This window comes from Solanum tuberosum, unplaced genomic scaffold, assembly GCF_000226075.1.
Source record: "Solanum tuberosum cultivar DM 1-3 516 R44 unplaced genomic scaffold, SolTub_3.0 scf00006, whole genome shotgun sequence".
In the NCBI taxonomy this organism is placed as follows: domain Eukaryota; kingdom Viridiplantae; phylum Streptophyta; class Magnoliopsida; order Solanales; family Solanaceae; genus Solanum; species Solanum tuberosum.
In genome coordinates, this window is record NW_006238932.1 from 2,613,582 (window position 1) to 2,623,317 (window position 9,736).

Sequence of the window (9,736 nt, forward strand, 5' to 3'; positions counted from 1 at the left end):
TTTCGTCAAGAACATTGTTCTTTCCAGGTATGTAAGGTTTCTCAGAGTGTTGTACTTGTTCGTCCTCACGCCCTACATCTCAATTTAGTCAAGAAATCTTTATATCTAAAGGATTTGTAGTTCTTGATTTTTAGTTCCATTCTTTAACAATGGAAGTTCTGATTCTTTTATGTTGTGAATCGTTGGTAAAAGTTATGTTTCCAAAGAGATTGTATGAAAGTTCTCATGTTATCGTGTTGGGTTTGAGAATCCAGAAGGTTTTAGGACAAATTTCCCAATTTTAAGATGATATGGGGTCCTAATTTAATCTTAAAAATTCACCTGGTTGCTGGGGAGGGGCCTGGGCGGCGCGCCATGATAGCACCAAGGTTGAAATTTAGTAGTTCAGGCCCTGGGGCGACGCGCCAGTAGTGTGCTGAGGCCGGACTTCAATAGTTCAAGCACTGGGGCGATGCGCCAGCAGTGCGCCAAGGCCCGACTTCTAAAGTTCAGGGTCTGGCTCCCTGCACCAGCAGTATGCCAAGGAGTGTTGGGTCAATTATTCCTTGTTTCATCCGGTGCGTGTTCCTTTAAGTTGTGGCTATATTTTCCCCTCTCTTTATTAACTCCTATAAGCTCCATTTACCTCTGAAAATCCCTGCTTAGCCTAATCACAAATCTTCAGGTTCATATAAAGCTAAAGTAAGTTTAAGTGGAAAGTTTAAAAGCTCAATTTTCATGAAAACATAACATCTTTCAGTTGTTATATACATATATCGATCTTGGGCTTGAAAGATAAGTCCATAGGTACATGTTTTAGAAATGCAAGTATGTCTGACATTTTGAAAAGTACTTCAGTAGTGTATTAGCCCCTTTCTTTGTAAAGGGTGAATTGAGCATAAATTTATATTGAATATTTTGGGAGTAGTATCGAGCACATGTGGGTTAGAGTCTTTTATAACTCAAAAGTCGCATAAAACTATGTAGCAAGCGTATGATGGATATCATTGATTCTTCATGCGACTCCTCACTGCCTCTAAGAAGGCCTATTAGATGGATACATAGTCACATTATCATTCTATACCCCGACAAGGTATAGGATGGCCCTTGCAATGTGGGAGAAACGTTGTATCATTGCTAGGCTCATGGTAATGGCTATCGGTTAGAGAAAATATCCATAAGTAAAGTATATTATTTTCATATTGCTTTTATTGCATATCTTATTGTAAAGCTTAAATGCTCTTCACTTCATGTTTATGTATTGATTCACTTGAGTTGCTTTTAGTCCCTCAGTTCAGTTATTATTTAATTTAACCTTATTACATACTCGTGCATTGAATGTACTGATGTAATTCGACCTACATCTTTTATGATGCAGATAAGGTGTTCAGGATCATCAACAGTGTTTCGTTGAGATCACCTTACACTCGTAGACAGTATTTGGTGAGGCCTCCTTGCTTCTAGGAGACTCCATTTTCATTTCATTTTTAGTAGCATTTGAGGTGTCGTAGGTCTTGTTCTAAAATCGATCTTCAACTGTTAGAGGCTACATAGACAGACAAAATTAGATGTTTCCATTGTTTCTCGGGATGTTTGTTTAACTTATGACTTATGTTAAGTATTTCAAGACAGTGATTTAAGATTTTTCTTTAAATGTCTAAATGCTCATCTATTTAAGCTTCCACGTACTATGTAGAGTCATGTGAGTCATAGTAAGTCAAGTCAAGGGTTCGCTTGGGGATCAGAAATGGTTCTTGAGTATCAGTCACGTCTACGGTGTAGGCTCTGGTCGTGACCAAAACTACTAACTACTGTACTTATAACTTCACTGCCATGTTTAAGCCCATGATGTAAGCTTCATATTCTGTTGTATTATTGATACATAATAAATGAAGTCATGTTGTGGAAGGATAGTGATGCCCAGTTGGTGAAATAAGAATTTCTCTAATCCGTACAGCCTTTATAAAGACAACTCCATCAAACTATAATTTCCACGTGTAACTTCCGTCACGAATTTCTCTGTCAGTGGAATTAATTTATTCATCAGGAAAGTAGGTTCTCAAAGTATCACACTCGTCATCAACTGGATTTTCCGCCAAATGATTAGCCAATGCTTGTGCTTTCATGGCGGTACGGGTGATGCACATAATGTCAAACTTTGTAAATAGAATCTACCACTTTGCCAACCTTCCCCTTGGCATGGGATTCTGAAAGATGTACTTTAAAGGATCCATTCAGGATATTATATAAGTCGTATAGGACGAAAGATAGTATTTCAATATTCGGGCGACCCACGTAAGGGGGCAACATGTCATTTCTAAGAAATTTTATTTTAATTTATAACTTTTGAACATATTGATCAAATAATAAATCGCTTGTTCTCTTTTATTTATGAAATCATGTTGTCCCAATACGCATCCAAATGAATTATTCATCATTGTCAAATACAAAAATAATGGCCTACTGATTTTGACTAGTACTTGAATGTTTGTCAAATATTCTTTCATACTATCAAATGCTTCTTGGCACTTATTTTTCCACTTGACAGTATTGTCTTTTTTAAGCAACTTGAATATGGGCTCACATGTAGTGGTGAGTATAGCGGTGAACCTATTAATGTACGTAGTTTAATCTCCCAAGAAGACTCATGACTTTAGTTTTTATTTTAGGGCAATAACTCTTGAATAACCTTTATACTGGAAGGGTCTAATTCAATACCTCTTTAGTTAGCTATAAAATTCAAAAGTTTTCTAGATGAAACCCCAAATGCACACTTGCCTGGATTAAGCTTAAGATTATACTTTCACAATCTTTCAAAAAACTTTCTTAAGTCACACACATGGTCAAGTGTAACAACCTATTCCATCGTTATTCAAGCATCTCGTATGGAACCTCGAAATTTTTTGAAATACGTTGCCAAATTAATTTTGGGTGACAAGATAAAAATTCAAAATTTGAATTTGATCTTGACTGATGTCAGCCCACCATAGAGTGAATTTTGCTATTGTGGATTCGTTTCTTTAGTGGGTGCATGGCTGTTATAGCAGGTCTGGCTCTTTTAATTGTTCTCACTTTCCGTTAGTAAAATAGATGAGGGTTACTCCAAAACCTACGTAGGATACTTAGAGCTTGGGGAAAATGGTGAGGAAGGATTTTAGCGTATGGAAGTGAAGTGTTTATATTTTTTGAATCGCTTAACTTTTATATTTTTGATCATTTTTATACTTCAAGTTGAAAATAGTGTGTAATAAATTGGCGAAATTTTTATATTCTTCAAACCAAATGCACATTTGATACATTCAGTGAAATTTTTATATTCTTCAAACCAAAGGAGTGGAAAATCATGAGATTTAAGTGTCTAAAAATTAGAAGCAAACAAATTTCACACAGAGTAGAAAACCACATAGGCTTTAGTCTTCAAACATAATACAAATTAATAATAACAAAACTAATTTCTTTCAGATTGTTATCAAGCTATATTACGAAGATACTTAGAACAATAACTTTGCATAACTTCGTAAGAAACAACAAATTTTAAAGCATATTATCAAAACTAGAATGTTAAATTTAGTGAACAAAATAGAATCTGCAACAAAACAGATATTGAAAAGATTAAAATCGAGCCCACTGAATGCACAGTGTGTCCTTAAGGAAATTATCCCCCTCAAGTAGCCAAGGTTAATGGAATATATCCTCCCTGGATAGGACTCATTGTAACAGCTGGTGTTAGAACAAGCTAGATTTAGAAAGTGCCAAATTTGGAAAGAGCCAAAAATCTGAAATTTTGCAAATTATGCTAAGTTATGAGTTTTGGGTCAACTTCAAACGATCATAACTTTCAGTACAAGATGTGTTAGGTGGCCCATAAGATATCAAATGAAAGGTCTTGGAATCCTCTTTCCAACGCCACCTAGTTTGCTCAATTTCGATCTTGTATGAGGGAGATATGGCCATTTGAAATTTTTCTGTCCAATTAAGGAAAGTTACTCGAATTAGTGAGGGGTATATTGGTCTTTATCTTTCCCAATTAGATTAATTCGAAATTAGTATTATTTTTGGGGTAAAATCTTATTAGGGTCAGTTTTCATAATCAAAATAAGCTTGGGTTTTGAGAGGAGTTCAAGAAAAGGAGAAAAGTTCAAGACGTTCGTCAAGAATCGGAAGATTTTCGAAGGGTTTTCGCCAAGGATTCGATCCTAAGAGGTATGTGAGTTCTCATAGTGTTGAGTTCATCCACCCACACACCAATCGTGTTATTTTCAGCAAAAATTCATTCTCAAAGTTGAAGGAATTGAGTTCTTGATAAGTGTTCTTGAAGTATTGTTTATGTTCTTGAATTAGGATGGATTTAATGAGTTCTTGAGATAATTGAATCAAGTTTTAAAAGTTGTTTTGATTAAATTCTTGTGTATTTGTATTGGGTAATTGAATCTAAGGGAAATTTTAGGAAATCAATCTATTAGAAGTGTTTTAGGATCAGAAAACGAGATGAAAAATTCATCAGAATTGTTTGGGGGTGGTGCGGCGCTCCCTAGAAGCGCCAGAAATGACTATCTGAACATTATGGGTTAGCGCCCCGCGCCAGCAGTGCGCCAGGGACACCTGCCCCCACCCTTTTTCCGTCATTTGCTCCGTTTAAGTTCTTCTAATGTATACCTTTACTCTCTACTGATTTTAATCTTTGTAAACTACATCTAAACATCGAAAGATTGATCAATCATGAATCCTAACCTTAAATCCACAATTCAAATTCAAGGTACAGCTAAGAGTCAAGTCTTGAGAGTTCTTCCAAGTCATTTTAATAAGTCTTTTACAATCGTTTTAAAATTGTTTTAAGACTTGAGCATTAGAGTTTGATAAAGAGTAGAGTTGAGTTCATTTTCTTCAAAATGATATATGGGAACTAAGTATTCCCAAGAGTAAATGTTTCAACATTTTAAGATGAGAGGAAACACCGATTTCCAAAAGAGTTTTTGAGTAGTTTTGAGTATCATCTCTTTTAAGAGAAAGATTTTTGAGTAATAATCTCAAACCACAAAAAGAGTTATATTTTTAAACATATGAGCTAGTTTCATTTTGGGAGTAGTATTGAGCACCGATATGAGGATGAGTTCAGATAAATCAAAGTCCTCAAAAATCATGTAGCCAACGTGGGTAGAAAGGGTCATACTTTTAAGACGATTTCTTATTGCTTTTTAGCATAGACTAGTGGATCCATTTAGTAGTAGGTTCTATACCCTAGCAAAGTATAGGACAGTTCTAGCAGTGTGGGCTAGACGCTTTATCATCACTTAACTCATAGTAATGGTTGTCGGTTAGAGAACCTCCACACAGAGTTTATTTTGTATTTATATATACACAAACAAAATTTATTTTGTATTCTTGCATATAAAATTAGATATATTGTATTTTTAAATACATGAAATTATTACCCACTGTTTTAAAAGCTTTTCCTTATACAGCATTCTTTACTATTGCTTTATATTGAAATGAGTTGAGTATCCCTGAGTTGAGTTGAGATTAGGTAAGTGTTTCTTTCAGTTCCAGTTCAAGTTTATGTCTTGGCTAGATTTCCCCTCACATGCTCGTACATTCCATGTACTGACGCCATTTGTCCTGCATCTTTTATGATGCAGATACATGTGACCAGTCATTGATCCAGTTGAGTTCCAGAGTTGTTTGGTGAGCTTCCTTGCTTCCGGAGGATCCCTTTCTTATGTTTTGTCATTTCAGTTTGTTAGGATAATTGGGGGTCTTGTCCCGACATCCCTCATAGTATTAGAGACTTCATAGATAGATAGACAGTAGTTCCTGAGTCTTGTTCATTTCAATTGTTTTGTTCTAAGACTTGAGTTGCCTCTTTGTCCAGTTGAATGTTTCCTTTAAAAACATTCTTAGTTTATTATTTGAATCTATATTTTGAGATTATTCTAGGTTAAGTAAGTCTTCTACGAGTAGTTAAGCTAGGCCAAGGGTTTGCCTGGGGCCAACATTGGTTCTCGAGTGCCAGTCGCGCCAATGGTGTAGTCTCGGGGAGTGACAAACTTGTTATCAAAGCACAGAGTTCAAACATCCTAGGGTGTCTATGAAGCCATGTATGTAGAGTCCTTTTTATTAGTGTGAAGCGCGCCACATATATAATTAGGAGGCTGCAACATTTAGGAACTATATCACTTTTTTCATACTCTTTCTGTGCGATAGAGTTTATCTCTATAAAGTTTCTCGCTAATTCATGCTTGCGAGTATCTTTCAGATCATGCCTCCACGAAGAGTTATTCGAGGTCATCCCTCTAGAAAGAATGTTGAACCACAGGATCAAGGGGAACCCAAAGCATCTGAAGTGCAACCCCAAGGGGAGGTCACTAACGCTGAGTTCTGGGGAGCTATCTGGATTTGAGTCAAGTTGTGACCAACCAAGCTGGGCAACAGAGAGAGGTTTGACAGGATGTGGCTGATACGTTCAGGATCCAAGAGTTCTTAAGGATGAATCCTCCAGACTTCACCGGTTCAAGTGTCACTGAGGATCCGGAAAACTTTGTGGAAGAGCTACAGAAGGTTTTTGAGATTATGCATGTTGTTGATGTTGAGCGAGTGGACCTAGTTGCATACCAATTGAAGGGTGTCGCTAGAATATTGTTGGACCAATGGAAGAAGAATAAAGTTGAAGGTGCACCAACTATGAGTTGGGCTGTGTTTGAAGAGGTCTTCTTAGGGCGTTTCTTTCCACGTGAAGTAAGAGAGGCAAGGGTAAGGGAAGTCCTTACTCTTAAGCAAGAATCTATGAGCGTGCATGAGTACAGCTTTAAGTTCAACCAACTGTGCCGTTATGCTCCAGATATGGTTGCTGACATGAGGAGCAGGATGAGTCTGTATGTTGTTGGGTTGTATCATATATCAAGTAAGGAGGGCAAGGCAGCTATGTTCATATGAGATATGGATATAGCAAGACTGATGATCCATGTGCAACAAGCTGAGGAAGATAAGCTGAGAGATAGAGAAGAGTTCTGAAACAAGAAAGCTAAGACTGCAGGATATGAGTCTGCACAGCAGAAGAGTAATGCAAACCGGTCATATTTCCAACAAAAGCAAAAGGGGACTTGATCCATCATATACAAGTGCACCTGCACCAAGGAACAGAGGTGAGCTCACGAATCAAAATTCACAGAACTTCAGAGCTAGACTCAGTTTAAAGGTAGTGTGGCACAAGGAGGTAATGGGACTCCTGCATGTTCTAAGTGTGGTAGGAACCACTCAGGATTGTGTCGTGATGGCTCCACAGGTTTCTTCAAGTGTGGTCAAAATGGCCACTTAATGAAAGAGTGCCCTAAGAACATGCAGAAAGGTGTTAATGGGAGAAATATAGCCCATTCTTCTTCAACGGCTCCCATAGACAGAGTTGCACCTAGAGGAACTACTTCAGGGACAGGCGGAGGAGCAAATCGCGTGTATTCTATCAACAGTCGCCAAAAGCAAGAGCATTCACAAGATATTGTTACTGGTATGATCAAAGTCATTTATTTTGATGTATATGCTTTGTTAGATCTAGGAGCGACTCTATCTTTTGTGACTCCTTATATTGCGATGAATTTCGAAATTCTTCTTGAGAAACTTCTTAAGCCCTTCAGTGTTTCCACACCTGTTGGTGAGTCTATTCTAGCTGAGAGAGTTTATCATGATTGTGTCATTTATGTCAATCACAAGGACACCATGGCTAACCTAGTCGAGTTAGACATGGTATATTTTGATGTTATTCTAGGTATGGACTGGCTTCATGCATGTTATGCCTCAATTGATTGTAGAACTCGAGTAGTTAAGTTCCAGTTTCTAATAAGCCAGTTATAGAGTGGAGAAGTAGTTCAGCAGTGCCTAATGTTCATTTTATTTTGTACCTTAAGGCAAGAAAGTTCGTTTCCAAGGGGTGTGTCTATCACTTAGTCCGAGTTAATGACTTTAGTGTTGATACACCACCTATTCAGTCAGTTCCAGTCGTGAGTGAGTTTCCATAATTCTTTCCAGATGTTCTTCTCGGAGTCCCTCCTGAGAGAGAAATAGACTTCAGTATAGATATTCTTCCTGATACTCGTCCTATTTCTATTCTTACATATAAAATGGCTCCAGCTGAGTTGAAAGAGTTAAAAGAGGAGTTGAAAGATCTTCTTGAGAAAGGTTTCATTTGACCCAGTGTCTCACCTTGGGGAGCTCCAGTCTTATTTGTGAGGAAGAAAGATGGTTCACTTAGGATGTGTATTGATTACCATCAATTGAACAAGGTTACCAAAAATAATAAGTATCCCCTTCCGAGGATTGATGATCTTTTTTATCAACTTCAGGGTGCCACTTGTTTTTCTAAGATAGACCTCAGATCAGGCTATAATTTGTTTAGAGTAAGAGAAAGTGACATCCCCAAGACAACATTCAGGACCCGTTGTGGTCATTAAAAGTGTCTGGTCATGTCATTTGGTTTGACTAATGTGCCTGCAGCGTTCACGGATCTTATGAACAGCGTGTTTAAGACTTATCTTGTTATGTTTTTTTATCGTATTCATTGATGACATTCTAATTTATTCGAGGAATGAGGAGGATCATGCTAGTCATCTTAGAGTAGTTCTCCCCACTTTCAAAGATACTAAGTTGTATGCTAAATTTTCTAAGTGTGAGTTCTGGCTTGAGTCTGTGGCATTCTTAGGCCACATTGTTTCAGGTGATGGAATTCGAGTTGACACTCAGAAAATAGAGGCAATAGAGAACTGACCTAGACCCATATCTCTGACTAATATTAGGATATTCTTGGTGTTAGCTGGATATTATAGAAGGTTCGTCGAGGGATTCTCATCTATTTCATCCCCTTTGACCAAGTTAACTCAGAAGACAACAAAGTTTCATTGATCTGAAGCTTGTGAGAAAAGCTTTCAGGAATTGAAAACTAGGTTGACTACTACCCAGTGTTGACCTTACCAGATGGTACACAAGCCTCTGTTATGTATTATGATGCGTCCAAAGTTGGACTAGGTTGTGTATTGAGGCAGAATGGTAAAGTTATAGCTTATGCCTCCCGATAGCTTAAGGTTCACGAGAAAAATTACCCAACCCATGATCTAGAGTTGGCTACCGTAGTGTTTGTTTTGAAAATATGGTGTCACTATCTCTATGGTGTTCATGTGAAAGTGTTCACCGATCACAAGAGTCTTCAGTACGTATTCAGTCAGAAAGAGCTTAATCTCAGACATAGGAGGCGGTTAGATTTAATCAAGGATTATGACATGAGTATTCTATACCACCCAGGTAAGGCTAATATTGGTGTTGATGCTTTGAGCGGGTTGTCTATGGGCAGTACTTCCCATGTTGAGGATGAGAAGAAGGAATTAGCCAAGGATGTGCATAGACTGGAACGCTTGGGAGTCCGCTTGTTGGATTCCATCTGAATTAAAAGAGAAACAAGACCAAGACCTTATTTTGCTTGCATAAAAGGCAAATTTTCACAAGCACAAAGTGAAGCTCATAGCTCCAAATACTCTATCCATCTAGGTTCGACAAAGATGTATCGCGACTTGAGAGAAGTCTATTGGTGGAGTAGCATGAAAAAGGGTATTACACAGTTCGTTGCTAAATGCCCGAATTGTCAACAACTTAAGGTAGAGCATCAAAGGCCCGATGGTATGGCTCAGAATATAGAGATTCCAAAATGGAAGTGGGAGATGATCAATATGGATTTTATTACTGGCTTACCGCGGTCTCGCAGACAGCATGATTCTATTTG

General features: G+C 37.7%; 1 pseudogene; it reads left to right on the top strand.

Moving 5' to 3' along the window:
- LOC102599968 (uncharacterized) overlaps positions 1-9,401 on the top strand; it is a 73,221-nt pseudogene extending 63,820 nt beyond the window's left edge.
- The last annotated feature ends 335 nt before the right edge of the window (positions 9,402-9,736 follow it).